This window comes from Xiphophorus couchianus, chromosome 10, assembly GCF_001444195.1.
Source record: "Xiphophorus couchianus chromosome 10, X_couchianus-1.0, whole genome shotgun sequence".
NCBI lineage: Eukaryota > Metazoa > Chordata > Actinopteri > Cyprinodontiformes > Poeciliidae > Xiphophorus > Xiphophorus couchianus.
In genome coordinates, this window is record NC_040237.1 from 14,319,053 (window position 1) to 14,334,752 (window position 15,700).

The window sequence follows — 15,700 nt, forward strand, 5'->3', positions numbered from 1 at the left end:
GTGCCTCTTGAAGGCATATATGCGGCGTAAATCAAACACTCTATGCACAGAGTGAGTCTGAAGGTCTCAAAAGAGCTTGGGTTTGTCTTTATGCCATATAGCGGCCACAAATCAGCTCTCGGGCCACCAACGGATACAGTAGTAAGTTTTTGTAACGAGCCAACAGAAAAGCTCTACTGTTGATGAAAAGACGTGACGTGACATTAAAAGAGATCGTCTGGCATGGCTGGTGAGTGTCCTTTACCTCACAGATTCCAGTGATAGAGCTAAAGTAAATTTGGGCCTTGTTGTATATGCCTTACAGAAGTATACTGTTTATTTAACATCCCCAGCATGCTGAGTTATGACTGGTAATGATTACTCAAATGCCCAGTGTTTGGGCTATTGTACCAGGAGTCCCTCCAAACAGACGCACCGGTGTTTATTTGAGTTTTCCATTTTATATTGCCACATGTCATTAGGCTGTTTAGAGTTTACCCCGAGTGATGGATCATTTCCTTCGCTCCTCTTCACTTACTTTAAAACCTACACTTGTCCTAAAGGCGCACAATGCGTGTTTGTGAGCGGAGGTAGCGGCATCCAGGGCGTACGACAGATGTTTTGTTTCATCACGCCAAACGCGTATTAGCCTCTAAAATAAACAAGGGCTGAACTTAAAGACACCTCTTCTGCTGAATTTCAGTCCTTCGGCGTACGAAACGTTCACTTATTTGTTATAATTTGCTCACCGCGCTGAAGTTTGAGTGGCGGATAGTCGTCACTAGAGGTTTTTGTTCTTTGAAGATATTTGATGTTCCACAGAACTTAATGATCCTGTGATGAGAGATTCCAGATACCCATCTAGAGGAAAAGACATGGCCAACTGTAACTAGCAGTTATTATTTTTCTTATTATCTTAAATTGAAGAACAAAAATATGGTTATTCCTGTCAAAAATTGAAGAAAATATTTCCCCTAGAGGGGTCAAACTTTTATTTTGAGGTAGTTATGAGACATCTGTCCTTATACTCCACAGCTACAGTCCTATGAAAAGGCTGTTTGTTCTCTTATGGACTATGTTTGCTCCCCTTTACACACAAAAGAGCACAACTTTTTTTTAAAGTGGATGTCAGTAGCTAATTGAAAATCTAAAATAACTTAGTAAAATTGAACTGGTCAATTCTTGGATTTGTAAGAACAGTTTTTGAGCTTCATGGAAACCATGAATCTCTTTGTGAAACACAAACAAACAGAATTTTATGTTTTTCACTTTCCCGCCGTAAAGATCTCCTTGGACTAAGAGAAGCACAAGTTTGAACGTTCGAATCGTTAATAAACGCTCAAACTTTGGGGTGACATTTCCGACCAGAGGCTCTATAAAACACTGTGGTTTGTGAAACCTTCATCATTCCTGAATGTGGAACCGAATCTTGCAGTTTTCCAAAAAAAAAAAAAAGGTCAGATATCTGTTGTTGTCATGACCCCAAACTTGCATACTGTCACCTCAGTTGCAAATTTCTTTTAATCGGAGAATTTTGTTTTTATATTTCTACATTCGTGTGAATCTGCATATTAAAATTGTCACTTTGCTGCCTGAATTCTACCCCTGAGGGCCAATAAAGGTCATTTTATTCTAGTTCTCTTATATTCTACATCGCTCCCCTTAAAAAAAAGTAGTGATCAATAAGCCTAAACATTGCCAAAAGGTTTACCTTGGCATAATTTTGGAAAATAAATGTAAAATAACACTCTTTCTGTGGTTAGAATAGTGAGTTCTAACATAATCCTGCACATAGTAATCATACATTTTCTGTATCATTATCATGCAGTGCATCAATATTAATTTATACAAACTACCATATATTTGGCTCTAAATGAAACGCAACTTTAACTACCTGCTGGCTGAAATGTCGGGAGCTCTGCCGTGTTTCTCCTCACTTCAGAAACTACAAAGCGAGGGGGAGAATGAAATCATAAATTAGCGTCTACGCCCTGGCTGGCTGTCCCGAGGTTTCATCCCAGATTTAAAAGCAAACAGCGGCGTGTTTATGTTGGCCTGCGAGCGCACGATGCATCAAACTTCATTTGATGCATTAAAGGCACCTCTGGATGTCGTTTGCGCATGCAGGTGAACGCTCGGTAGATGAAATCCTACTTTCTCTCCGTTTGATGTCAGCACTTGAAAGGCAAAAATTAATCTCGCTCCGAGATAGGAGTGAGGGGTTGCGGGTTTGTAGGCGCATTTTATTTCTTTTCTTTCTTTTTATGTTTTTTGGATATTGCGTCGGAAAACCGGCAATAACGGCCTGATAGCATGTAAATGAATTCATACCATCTTGGCCTTTGATTTCCCTGGAGGCTCTGAATTCGTTCAAAATGTTCACGCTCATATTAGGCTCTTTTTAAGACTGAAAAATTACTTGGACTATATCCTTTTAATTCTCAGCAAAAACATGATTCAATTTAATTGTAATTTACTAATCTGTCGTAGATTTCAGATTTCTGGAACTAATGATCTTCTTGTGAGTAATCTTTTGGCGGAGGGGGCTGATAGATAACCCGGCCGAGATCCTTTCTCCACGCGCGCCTTTGAGCTGTTCAAGGCCTCAGACTCTCGTCGTGGGAAATGAACGCCTCCTCCAGTTCACGCGCGGATCCAGCCGTGAGTTGTGATGAAACCCGCTTAGAAAGCTGTCTACACGCCACTTACATCATGAAATATCCATGTCATTTGCAGAATGTGTGTTGTTCTGATGATTAAATTATTATTTTTTTTTTGTTTAAAAATCCATCCTTTGTTTTTCCTCAAACCACATGCAGGATACTCTGAACCACATCCGTCCTGATAGGAAACATGCACAAAAAAATTGTTTTAATCCAGGCTTTTAAAGGAATGCTACAAGCAGAAACATGAAATTGATGGATTATTTAAATACAATCGTTCGGCACCGGCGATGGCTTTGTCACTTCCTTTTAAGATTCAGTTGTGTAGCGATATTCCTCTGTGGTTCACCCCAAACACTTTTCATTTTCCTTTCCTGAACGCTGTTCCAGACTTCTCTCTCAGGTCTTCAGGTTCTGGTTCTGCTCTGCATCCCCAGAGAACAGAACCAAACATGGAGAAGCAGCATTCAGCTTCTACGCACCACAAATTTGGAACGAGCGTTCAGAAAACTGCAAAGATGCTGAAACGCAGAGTTCCTCGAAATGAAGACTGGAAACCCACCTGTGTAGACTTACTTTTGTTTAGCAGCAAGTGAAACATCGATCAACAGGCTTTATGTGTATTTGGTGTTTGACCAAATCTAATGTTCATCACTTGTTTCATAATCGATGACTGTATGGCGTTTTAATAAAAACATAAAGCATTTTGACCTGCGTTGCTGCTGAAATGTGCTGTATAAATAAAATTGACCTGATTAAACTTGACTCGACAGCATTGTCAATGTTCGTTGAGCTTCACAAGAAACGGCGCCCCCTTCTGACCCTGTGTGACATGGAGAACCGGCTTATATCACACACCTTCAGACATGGTTTTGATTCGGAAAGTTGGAAATCTCTTGCAACCCCTGATCTTAACTAGTTAAGCTAAAAGGGTAGGTCTTTTACTAATAACAATAAAAATATCATTAATAATATATATTTTTTCTATCTAACAGATCTAGCAAAGACAGATCTTTGCAAATTCGGTTTAGATAATCTAGGGCAGACTCTTACGAACCAAAATTTGTGCAATTTCACACATTTACGTTTCTAATGGCAACAGAGAAAAGCATTGCGAACTAGTAGATTCCATCTGATAAATAGCGTTTATGTACAAATTTTGTTTAGCAGCTCATTTCTTGTAAATTCTTATAAATAACAACATACGTCTGGATTAGTTGAATGGAATGATCTCTTCTCTTTCTTATTTTGAAAAGCAGCTGAGAGGTTTCTCATTGGCCTCCATGTATGCCAATGTTTTGTCTTGGTTGTTTAAAGTCGAATGAAACTATAATCAACACACAAAAAAAAGTAAAGTATACTGTTCAAAATGCTTGATTGTACATCATGTTAGAGCTGCTTAGGGCGCCAGCAGGGATTTTCAGCGAAAACTGGACCTGTTTTTTTGGAGCTGACATTCCTCCCCCAATGAATGAATATTCTAAAATTAAAAGTTGATGAATTACATTTTACGGTTCACGCGATTACAGTTTCGACAGAGTAGAGTTGTAGCTGTTTACGGAGCAGCCCTCGTAGACTGAAATTATACGGTGATTTTACAGATCAAAGAAAAGAAATAAGAGCGCTTGGAATGGCAGAAGAACTCAGCAAGGAAGAACTCTGAATTTTTAACCTAGCATTGCACAGACGAGACGAATGCAAAAGCAAAGATAGGCTGACAATATCTATAACTTTACCACCACTATGACTGAGCACCCCATATTAAACCTTTAAATATGTCAAATTTGCAAAAATATATTTTTGTTTGAATCTTACATTGGTCTAACAAAGTCCTTAACTTGAAAACATGCTTCCAAACAATATTTCCTTCATTTTAAGTGAATGAATGTAGTCCAGCAGTCGGCGTAGCGTCACCTTACAAATGCTGAAATCTGCACTGGATGTTTTAAAAGGAAAGGTATGTTTGCTGTCATTCACATAACCCCTAAAACATGGAACAATCCCTGCTGAAGATACTAAAACACTCCGAGGAGGGCGTCTGGCATGTGCGTCTAGTTAGTGGCTTTGGGTCGAGTTTATGGAAAGCAGCGCGGTCCGGTCAGTGCAACACAGGGGTCCAAATCCACATGGTTGGAATAAAATTCAGATTTATGACAAACTTTAGTCTCATTTACATAGTTTTGGCCATCATTTCCATCAGCTATTACAGATCTGTGCTCATGAAAGCAACCGCTGAGATGTGGGAATGCAGTGGTATACGGTCCTAAATTCTTTCGGGGCAAAACACCAAGCGGTCCCACGGACCATATTCATTTAAACAAATAATCCGAACCACTTAATTCGACCTTAATGCTCACTGTGTGCCCACAAACAGCCATGGTAAGCAGCAGAGTTCAAAGCTGAACCTGGAAAGCACTCTCTAAGCGGTGAATGATATTTACAACACACCATTAGAGGCATAATTTAACAGTTGGCAGAATAGGTGAAATATACTATTAAACAATGAATACTTTGGGGAATTTTCAGTCTGGCCCTCGTTTGTATTTCAGCTGCTGTTCATTTTTGATGGAAATCCAAGAACATTGCTAGGAGTAAAACAGTCTTATGCTTTATAAAGAAAAACAGGGAAGGAGTTTGTAATCGATGAGCAAAGAGAGGTAAAATAGTTTTGAATGGAATGCAAGTTGTTTTAGTGAATCAATATGAGAGCTATTTTGTGTTTGCTTGGTTTTTAAAGTGAAAACATGTCTGGGCTGGGCTGTTGTCAGATCTATCTGTACCCGACTCCTTCCAAGTGTCTACCAGCAGTCAAATACGTGATCGTTTTTTACCCCAGCATCGTCTCCCAGTGAAAAGTTCAGCTCCTTCTGCCGTTAGCTAATATTTAACCTTCATCAAGCTCTTCGTCTGCCACTGATTTTCTTTGTCGTTTTGCATAATCTATTCAAAGGCATAAGGGATTGTCCCATGAATATTGTCACTAGTTGCCATCAAACTCATTTTCATTTTGGGACAAATCAAAATCATCAGTGCTCTTAAAGGGCCGGTTGTGCCATAATGTATTGATAAAACCTGTTCACAAGCTGTTAAAATAGCAATGAATTCCATCCATCCATCCATCCATCCATTTTCTGTTCACCCTTGTCCCTAATGGGGTCGGGAGGGTTGCTGGTGCCCATCTCCAGCTACGTTCCGGGCGAGAGGCGGGGTACACCCTGGACAGGTCGCCAGTCTGTCGCAGGGCATAGCAATGAATTCTTTAAATTAAATATTATTAAACATCTTTTCAGTCCCTCCAAGACTTTGTGATTCTTTTTGTGATTTTTTTGCAATAAAAATCAAAGCGTTTGTGTTACTAATTTGGAAATATTTGCGCTTATTTATGGCGGTAAATGCGACTTTTTATTACATTCAGAGTTTGGCCCACGGGGTTCGAGTTTGACAAGTGATACAGGCCAAACGGGCAACTGTGGCATTAGATAGCACTATATTAAAACAATTGAAATGTTTTCATCTGGGACCAGAGCAAGTTTTACATTGCTTTTACGCTTTTGGCATCCTGGTGAACCTAGTAGATTCCCCCTGCTTACTGATAAGAACAGGAAGCTCAAACTCTGCATGTGGAGTTAGGTGCAAATTACTCTGTGACTTGTATGTGGAGGTTGGGGGCTCGTCCAGAGTATCATTCAATGTACAGCCACTGCCACTCTTGCCAGCAGAGGGCACACTTTTTAAGTAGGCACGCGCAGACATTGGGGGATCTGGAGCCCATTTTATCAGCCTGTTGATGAGAATCAGAGCACACCTTGTGCAGTTTACCTCACCTAGCTAACAGAGGCACACAGAGGCAAACAAGCTGGCATAGCCACAGTAAAATCCTGTTTCATTGGGCTTGCTTATGCAGCAACACTCAAAACAGCATGATGAGGTGCTCTGTCTTCCATTAATGTCTTGTTTTAGTAGCCCGTTTCTTATTAGCATATGCCGGTTCTCCCAACATCTGATGCAAATCTTGTTCAACAGGGCAGCGTTTGAGCTGGCATGATTGCATGCGTGTCAAAGGAGCAAGATGTACAAAGATTCCTGGTTTAAAACCCAAAATTGCCTGGTTGACGACGTAGAGAGGCAAAGAGTGGATGGATGTCAATGAGCAAGAGGACAATGCAACTAACAGGAACATCTAACAAGCTGGAAGTTCCTCAGTCAAAACCAGAGGCACTGCCAAAGGTACCAAAACAGAGAACAGTCGAATGTCCTGCACTCTTGTTTTTTTGTTAGCTTAATATCTATCTTATGGTCTGAGACAGACGGTATATGATTTATTGTACAAAACTTTGTTTTCCCTTTACTCATTTTTGACCTTACTTTGTCTTTCCTGGTTAACAGTCACATTTGCTGTTTTGCTTTCCTTGTACCATACAGTTATGTACAACATTTCTGTTAACATCTTATTTTGCTTGTGGAAAAATGAAAAGTATCCCTCCCGTCTTTGGTTTGTCTACTAACGTCAACTGACCTTGTCAAGTCAAATCAAGTCATTGGAAATCGGAGGAGAAAAAAAACAAAACATTCTGCGTTAAAAAAAAAAAAATCAGCATGAGTTGTTTTCCAAATAACCCGAAGCAATTGTGGAAAAGTCCAACAGAACCTCGTCTGGTTAAAATAGAAGTACCTGGACGTGATTATCCGAGTATGCTTGGAGAAGAAGGAGGTGAAGAATTTCATCAGATGAGCAGCTCCGAAGCTGTTAAGCGCGGGGATGAGTTCAATATTGCTATTGGCTTGTTCTGCAGCCTCCGAGACAGGGAACATTTTAACTCGCCGCGGTGAAAACAGATTTGAATAAACACTGAAGCAGCTGAAGATTATGGGAGTTTGGCTTCTACAACGAGATAATGATCCGTAACATACCTCAGTGCACTACCTACCACGCTGCAGGTCTTACAATGGTGATCAACAATCGGTGGATAGGGGCAAAAAAAAAGAAAAAAGAAGAAGCTTAATGGAAATTACCAGAGGTGCATTTTGACCTTCAACAACTGTACAGCTGTGATAAAAACAAAAGTTTAATTTAATATTCAATTTATCTAGAAACTATCCAGTGATGTCAACACCCCACCTAGGGAGTCTGATGCAGCCAAATGAAAAACAAATAAATACCATAGTAGAAGAACGGAGGTAAAAGGGGCAGTATTATGTGTTTTCCAGCCACACAGCATCATTTCATAGCCCAATCAAGGAGCTATGTTCAGTTGTTATAAAAATGCTACATATATTAAAATTTAACTTTAAAAGAAATTTGACTTTGTAATTTAACGCCTTGAAATTGGGCTTCTGTGTCTTTAAGAAACTCCTCCTCTGACACTCTGCCTTCAGGAAGTCGTCACATCATCACTTTTAAGCTGTTAACAATGGTTGTTGTTAAAGTGTTAATAGATTATTATTCCAATAAACCTGGAATTTAAATTAACCACGGATAACAATTAAAAGTGATTCTAATTATAGTTTTTAAAAAAAAACATAAATCCTAAATGTAAACTGTGAACATGTTTGATGTATGGTAATAATGATTGAATAACAAACATCACATGTATGTCTGCTGATGACAAGAAAACAGCTGTGTACAGACGGTGTCAGCAAAGCCTCAAATCCTTAAAAAAAAGGGGTTCGACTTAAAAACATTAATCACAGATCTTAAATTTTATCTTGACAGGACTTTTTTTATCATGCAAAACGTTGAGTCGCCTGCAGACGTTTTCACAGCGTTTTGTGACTCCCTTGAAGTTGTTGAGACTACTGGTAACTAGCTGCTAACGTACCTTGGCTAGCTAGGGTGTGTCAGCAGCTATCTAGCTAGGTTTGTGGTTTCTATAATGGGCGATGTGCTCAACACATGTGGAGTGACACACAACAGCGACAGGTGAAAGCAGTCATCACGTGGGGTGAAACCGGCGACAGGGTAAAAAGTTTGGCATTTTTCAACTTTCTTGTGTCTCTACACCAGTTAAAACGGCAGCTGAAGCTGTACGTTATCCACGTTTTACTGGTTTTTAAGCAAAATCTGTCCAATTCGTTTACATTCTCCGAGAAACTTTTTACTACTTCACAGTGAAAAATCACACTGACAGAACGCTTTTCCACACTTTTTTCTATCCAGTTGTAGATGTGCTATTCTATTCACACACACCAAATTTGTCCATGCTGGATGTGAACTAATTCTCTTGGCCACACATTGGCGCTCGGATAAAACTCTCATTTAATTTCGAAGAGCGCAGAGCTCGGTGAAGGTGCATGTCATCATCTCTCGGTTTCCCTCCGACCCTTACATCAGCCGGCAGCTCATAAGGTGGACCTGATGTTCTGTGATTATTCACAACAGGAACATTTGTCAAAATGCAAATAAAGCTATACGAGCGAAAGCCTTTGAGGAAAACCAGAACCCCTCTGCCCCTTCCCTCCCCCCTTCTTTACCTCCCTGCCTGAACCAGCCGGCACAAACTCCGGCATGTTTCCAGTTTGTGAGAAGCAGAGTAATATATACGCCGAAGTTGAACGACCGCACTTGTTTCGCCTCGGCGCTCTGTGCCTGGCCCGGTTAAATGGGGCGATAGTTACGATTACGGCTGGATGACAGCAGGCCCTCTGCTCTGCCTCCGCGTCTGCCGCGCTCACTCGGAGCGCTGCAAGCTGAGGTAATGCCTGGGTCCCGGGCCAGAAACCCACACTCAGAACAGGGATACGAAATCACATCTAAATTTAGAGGATTGTTAAGTGGACTCTGAAACAATTCCATCAATCAAGCGGGGGGCCGACTTCTCCCTCTCGTGTTCTGCAAAAAGAGGATTTTCTGCATTTTACGGCCATGCATCATGGCTTACGTCACGGAGCTCTTCGGTGTCAAACTGTAGAGGCCTGTTTTGGACGTCAGGCTTGGCGTGTGTTCTTTTCTCTCTCTCTTCACCCAGGACGTGACCAACAGCTGAACCCCGCTCCGGCGAGGGATAGGCCGCCGTCCTTCGGAAGAGAGCTCAGCGTTGCTCATCCTCTCAATGTTTTGATACCTCGGCCCTGATCTGAGGTGAACGACGCGAGCTCCTGGTAAATACCTGGCCGACTGTAAAATATTACCCCTTCTCTCAGAGGGTATCACATGAGCCAGCCTCGGGGCGTCGCTGAAAGCTCTTAATGCTTTCCATCCCGCTCCAGTGCCACTTTTCCCAGGAGCCAGACTGTCCGTCAAACTGCGGAGAAAAACAGCCGAGCTAGAGGAAACTTGGCTGCGCCGCGGATGCGACGTCCACGATAGTCTCGAGTCGTATGTCCAAAGCCAGGTAGTTAGAACAAACGGGGGGTGTTTTCGCCTGCGGTAGGAAATCAAGATCTGTTTTCCAGCGACGTTATCGCAAATTGACAGATGTTTTGTTCATTATTATCCAGTTTTAGCCAGGATTCTGCTGTCTTACGCCAGATTCGTGTTAGCATTCATTCAGCCTCGTGACTTCAAAATGCTAACACACACAAACACCATGCGATATTATACGACTTTGGAAAGGAAACATTAAAACCTCAAAAACGTTTGGAGCTTTTTTCAAAGAAGGAAGTACTGGACACAATGTATCCATGCATCAACCTTTTAGATTTAACTCTCTTAGTCCACCTGATATCCACAGATGGATTCATAAAGCTTCCTCAAACATGAGTCCACATAAAAAGTTATGGTGCCGCTCCATGCCTATCGAAATGTAGAAGGGGAGTTTTTTTTTTTCTAACATCATCTGTATCGAATTTACAGGCTCATAATAAATCATTGTTGTCATAATTTGTTTCGGAGCTGAACATCTTGTCTGTCAGATGAAAACATGAACTATTTAAAGAGCTTTTGGCATAAGCAAGATCTATATCAGGACTTCCTTCCTGATTAAAAAACAAAAGTTAGGTCATTTATTTTATCCTTTATTATGATCTGTATACGACCATAAAGGTTTTGGAAAAAACGAACTGGGACGGACTCTCAAGTCAGAATTCAGAGTGGGAACGCTGAAGGTTTCTCAAAATCTGATGTGGATATGGAAGATGGAAACTGCAGGAATGAACTTTTCTTTTAGGGTTTGTGTCCATTTGAACAGCAGTGAAGACGGTACGAAGTAGAAAAGGAAAAAGAACATCTGATTTTCAGAGTTATGGCCCTGAATGCTTAAAAAATTTAGTTTTCTTGAACATCTGTTGAAGTGCATGAACATGAACAATATCTAACAAATATGAGATCAGAATTACCTCTAGAGCGATGAGGGCTATAACAGAAGCTTTGGAAACTTTACAACTTTACTCTATGTAAAGTTGATCTAACATTCTGGTTAAACTAGTGATAAGAACTTTTTAACAGCATTCTATTACCTTCAGCTAATCATTTCACCAAGTTGTTCCTCCATTTCATGCTCAAATTTCAACAAACCCTTTTGTACTCAACCATTGCATTTCATAGTAGTTCTTTAACCCTTTATGACCTAACTTTCAAATGTCCGCCTGGATATTTTTGCTTATTTTAATTGTACGCAGTTCCTTAAATGTCCTGTGAGTAAATATATTTGCCCATTTATCCATAAGAAGTGGAACTTTAAATATCAAGGAAGTTATTTTCACAATTTACCGTCTATTAAAAGAGTCGCCCCTCAGATTAATCTCACTCCCTGCTATGGCGGAGATGAAATTACCGTAATAACCCGATATTGGCTGGAAAGTGAAACGTCTCCCCTTTCAGAAACCGTTGGAATTTTTCAGACAGCACAAAGTGTGGCGGGATTACGGTTCTGCAAATTTGGCTGGAAGCCGTTCGGTCTGGATGGGTTAAATCATCAACTGACATGTTTGAATCAAACCTTTGTCCGGTCTCTTTCGGGTAAAATTTTACGAAAGGACAGAAGACTGAAATGAAGAGTCATTAGCAATTTATTTTTTTTTATTTATTTTTTCTGCTTCTACAATAATGATAATCTGATTGCATGACTGCTATTAATAAGAACCTTTTGGCCTTTTAAAAGCAAGCCTGAACTGAGAATAAGAATTTTAATTTTACAGGAAACTGTGCTAGCACTTTAGCTTCTTTTCTCTTTGTACCAGTTTATATTCAGGTAATGAAGTTTTAATTTAAAAATTAAGTCAGACAGCAACATACAATATAGATATTGAGCTATGCCAACATATAGCTTCATATGCAGCAACATCCATCCATCCATCTTCTAACACCCTTGTCCCTAATGGGATCAGGAGGGGTTCTCGTGCCCATCTCCAGCTAATGTTGCAGGCGAGAGGCGGGGTCACCTGGACAGGTCGCCAGTCTGTCACAGGGCAACACAGAAAAAGACCGGACAAACAACCATGCACACACACACTCACACCTACGGAGAATTCAGAAAGACCAATCAACCTGACAGTCGTGTTTTTGGACTGTAGGAGGAAGCCGGAGAACCCAGAGAGAACCCACACATGCACAGGGAGAACATGCAAAATCTGTGCAGAAAGACCCCGGGCCTGGAATCGAAACCAGGAACCTTCTTGCTGCAAGGCAACAGTGCTGCCAATTGTGCCACTGTGCAGCCCTGCAGCAACATTTGATTCACCATTTCCTCCTCTATACTGTGGTTGACTGAGTCCTCACAAATTGTACTGTAAAATAGTTTCAGGTTCTTACTTTTAAACTGGCATTCCATAAGCTGAAGCTTCTGACTCTTGTCTGTCACAATAAATCAATTTATCATATGACAACTTAAAACAAATTCAATCATTTTAATTTGCATAATTTATAGTTTTTCTCTTTCTCCCAAAAACTGGATGATAAAAGTCTTCAGTTTGGTGCTTTGGTCTAATGTAGCCCCCCACCCTTTTTTTTGAAGGACAATTTTGTTGAAAAAGACTTCACAATTCATCTGATTTGTTTTTTTCTGTTGTTTTGGATATTTAAAATGTCTTCCAGTTCAGTTAAATGTTCACTAAAGTTTTAAGTTTATTCGTCTTTGAGAATGTGCTTTTGCATCGTTGTGCCTTTACCGTTATATTGCTTGAAAATTGTCTCAAAGCAACAATATTAACGTTTATCGCAATAACTTTTGGGACAATTTATCGTCCAGTGAAATTTGTTATTGTGACAGGCCTACTTATTTCACACTTAAAGGTTCTTGGGCTTCGCTACCAAAAGCTTAAGGAAACAGTGATGAGTGACCTTAAAATGTCTATTAATTACCTGAACTAACCTCAGAAGTCAGAAATATCTTGCACAAGATCAGTGCTTGGTTGTAGTCATGTCTTGCGGAAAATAATGCGATATATTTTCACAATGTGAAACAGACCGCTGTTTTTGACACAAAATAAAAGTTACACAGAGGACACACAAGAAGGGACCGATGGTTTAATTCTTTACAACATCCCATTGCTATTTTGTAGTAAACCGTTTATTACCCATGAATTTAAACAATGGTATCATTCTATTTTTTTTTTTATTGTAGTCAAGAATATTTCATAAATTGTGGTGATAAATTGTCACAAAAATGCTCAAAACCACATGGGTTTCGGCTCAGTCATGAAATTTTATCTAAGCGCTTATTACACCCTATTCCAATTTATTTCAGTTCTGATCTTGCTTGGTCCAGCTGACTCGTAAAATATGGCAGACTACAACCTCAGATCCCACCGAGTCGACCTACAAGTGACCTCCTGCTGGAGTTTAACGCTTTCGCTTGTCAGCAGGTATTAAAAGTATGGATAATTAGTTTAAATGATGGGTTGTTAAAGTGGGTACAAAATGTCCGTGTGGTAGGTACAACTTGAAAGATATAAAACAGCAAAAAGGACAAAATCCCAAGCTCTACCTTTTGTTCCCAATGAAGTTATTTCAACTTTTTAATGCTGTTTTAGTTGCATGGCAGAAATCTACTGACTGAGGGAAGTAGAAAATGAAAATAGCCCAGTTTGAAGGTATTTAAATTAACATTAGATGACATAAGATCATCGATTTGCTTTTTTTTGGGGTTTTTTTCCCCATATATTTTACACAATAAAAAGTAAAAACTGAAAAAAAAAAATTAAAGACGAATACTTACGCCAGTAACAATAGCAATTTTGGCTTTTGAGACACCGATCCAATACACAACATACCTATCAGTTCATTTCTGCACGGTTCATTTAAGCTGATTTATATTCGTAGTTTAATCCGCATCGCTGTCACGCAAAATCTCTTTTCGGTTCTTCTGATGTATTGTTTTTCAAAATGTCCTTGTAAATTAGAACCGCTCTCTGAGTCACAAAACATTTTTTGAATATTGTGTGGAAGTTGACGTTTTCTTGTTCTGAATATGAATTGTACAGTTTTGAAATTTACAAGGTCGCAGAGTTTCTGTACACAAAAGAAATACAAAAGCGTCAATTTCTACTGCGGCTAGTATAACATTTATTATTCTGGTTGTAATAAAATCAATTTGAATTTAATATTTGTGATTAAGGTAAAAAAAAAAAAAAAAAAGTTAAGTAAGTTTAGTTTTCAGATAAACTGGCCTGGCATATCATAAAACAGACTGAGAATTTGAGGATTTTCAACACTTTGTTCCCATCACAGTTTTTATACGAGTAGCCATGTGAAATGGTTACTGTTGGTGTTATACATTATGGTGTATGGTGAATTATTTCAGATTAATAATTACCAAAAATGTCAACACACAAAAGTGATTTAATAAAACAAAAACAAAACAAGAGTTGAATATTTATACTAAAAAGGAGAATGGAGCTCCAACTTTAAAAAATCGAGAAATGAGTTGATATGTTACATGAAATTGAAATAAGTCTGTCAAACTTAATTTATTAAGGTTTGCTTAGCATGACAACTTAATACACTTAATATATTTACTTGGATGAACTTCATTCGATCAACTCAGGTTTCCTTCTTTCAGTGCATCACAGATTTTTCTACTTTTTCCAAGTTGCAGCAGGAACAGTTGGCAATCAAACCAGAAAAAAAAAAAAAGGAAGGAGTGGTCGAATCGGAGTGACAGACCTGTTTTAGCCACTGGAACCCATCACTGCAGTTTACTTTTCGCTAAAATTTATTTTTATTTTTTTTAAATCACTCCCATCCAATGACCTCATTGTCCCAGTAGGAGCGACAGATAAGCGAGTGAAGGCAACAACCGCACCAGTGATTATAAATAGCTGGAAAGGCCGTTTCAGAACCTCTGGGAGGAGAGAACGTGTTGTCTTACACACACAAACATTTGCACGCACACACTTGTGAGAGCACATGTGGAGGCTCAGTAGCAGCGGCAGCAGCCGGGCCGGGCCGGGCGAGGACAGCCCCTACGCTGGATCCGGATAACCTGCCTCTGTGTCCGGCCGTCAGCAACAAGTCAGTGTGAGTTATGCAACGCGTTTTCTCTGATCTCTTCCCTCCACCGTCAGGTGCAAACTGCGGCTAATTTGTACAAGAATTTCCATGCTCAGAAGTATTTGGCTGCTTTTTATTTTTTATTCTTAACTCAGAACCCTTCAGAAAGTGAAGCAATCTGGAAAAACAGAGCCGGGCGCATAAATAACAGAGGAGTAATATTGTGCTATGTCACTCATAAATTAATCTATTGCCGTCCTCCGGCCGACTCGTCCGGTTTTGATTTCTTGTAACGGTTTTTGTGCCGTTCCTCCTCCTCCTACCGAGGTGATCAAAGTGTAGAAGGAAAGGTTAAGGATATTTCACTAAAAGGTATGTGTGTGTTTTCAGGCTGGCTTCAAAGGCATGCACCATTAAGATTCATAACTGCAAGCTTTTGGCAAGAGGATGATAATAGTCAGAGCTGACATTTGGGGCGATAATGCAAACGTGATATCCAATGCATAAAGACAGATAATAGTCTATTTTTGTAGGGAGAATGTAAGTGATAAGTGATTGCAGAAGACAGGAATTGCAAGTGGGGGGAAAAAAATGAAGCATTCCCGTTTTAACCGTTTGATTATTTCAAATTTGTCAGTGGAAATAAAAGTGACAACGGGTGTAAGTTTAACCAAGGAAAATGATCCTCTTT

General features: G+C 39.8%; 1 protein-coding gene across 4 annotated transcripts in view; it reads left to right on the forward strand.

Moving 5' to 3' along the window:
* The first annotated feature begins 14,965 nt into the window (after nucleotides 1-14,965).
* The window catches only part of myocd (myocardin), a 138,658-nt gene continuing 137,923 nt past the window's right edge, over nucleotides 14,966-15,700 (forward strand). For all 4 annotated transcript variants that reach the window (XM_028029102.1, XM_028029103.1, XM_028029105.1 and 1 more), the window contains exon 1: nucleotides 14,966-15,036. The gene's annotated coding sequence lies outside the window, so the exon portion shown is untranslated. The remainder of the gene's footprint in view (nucleotides 15,037-15,700) is intronic.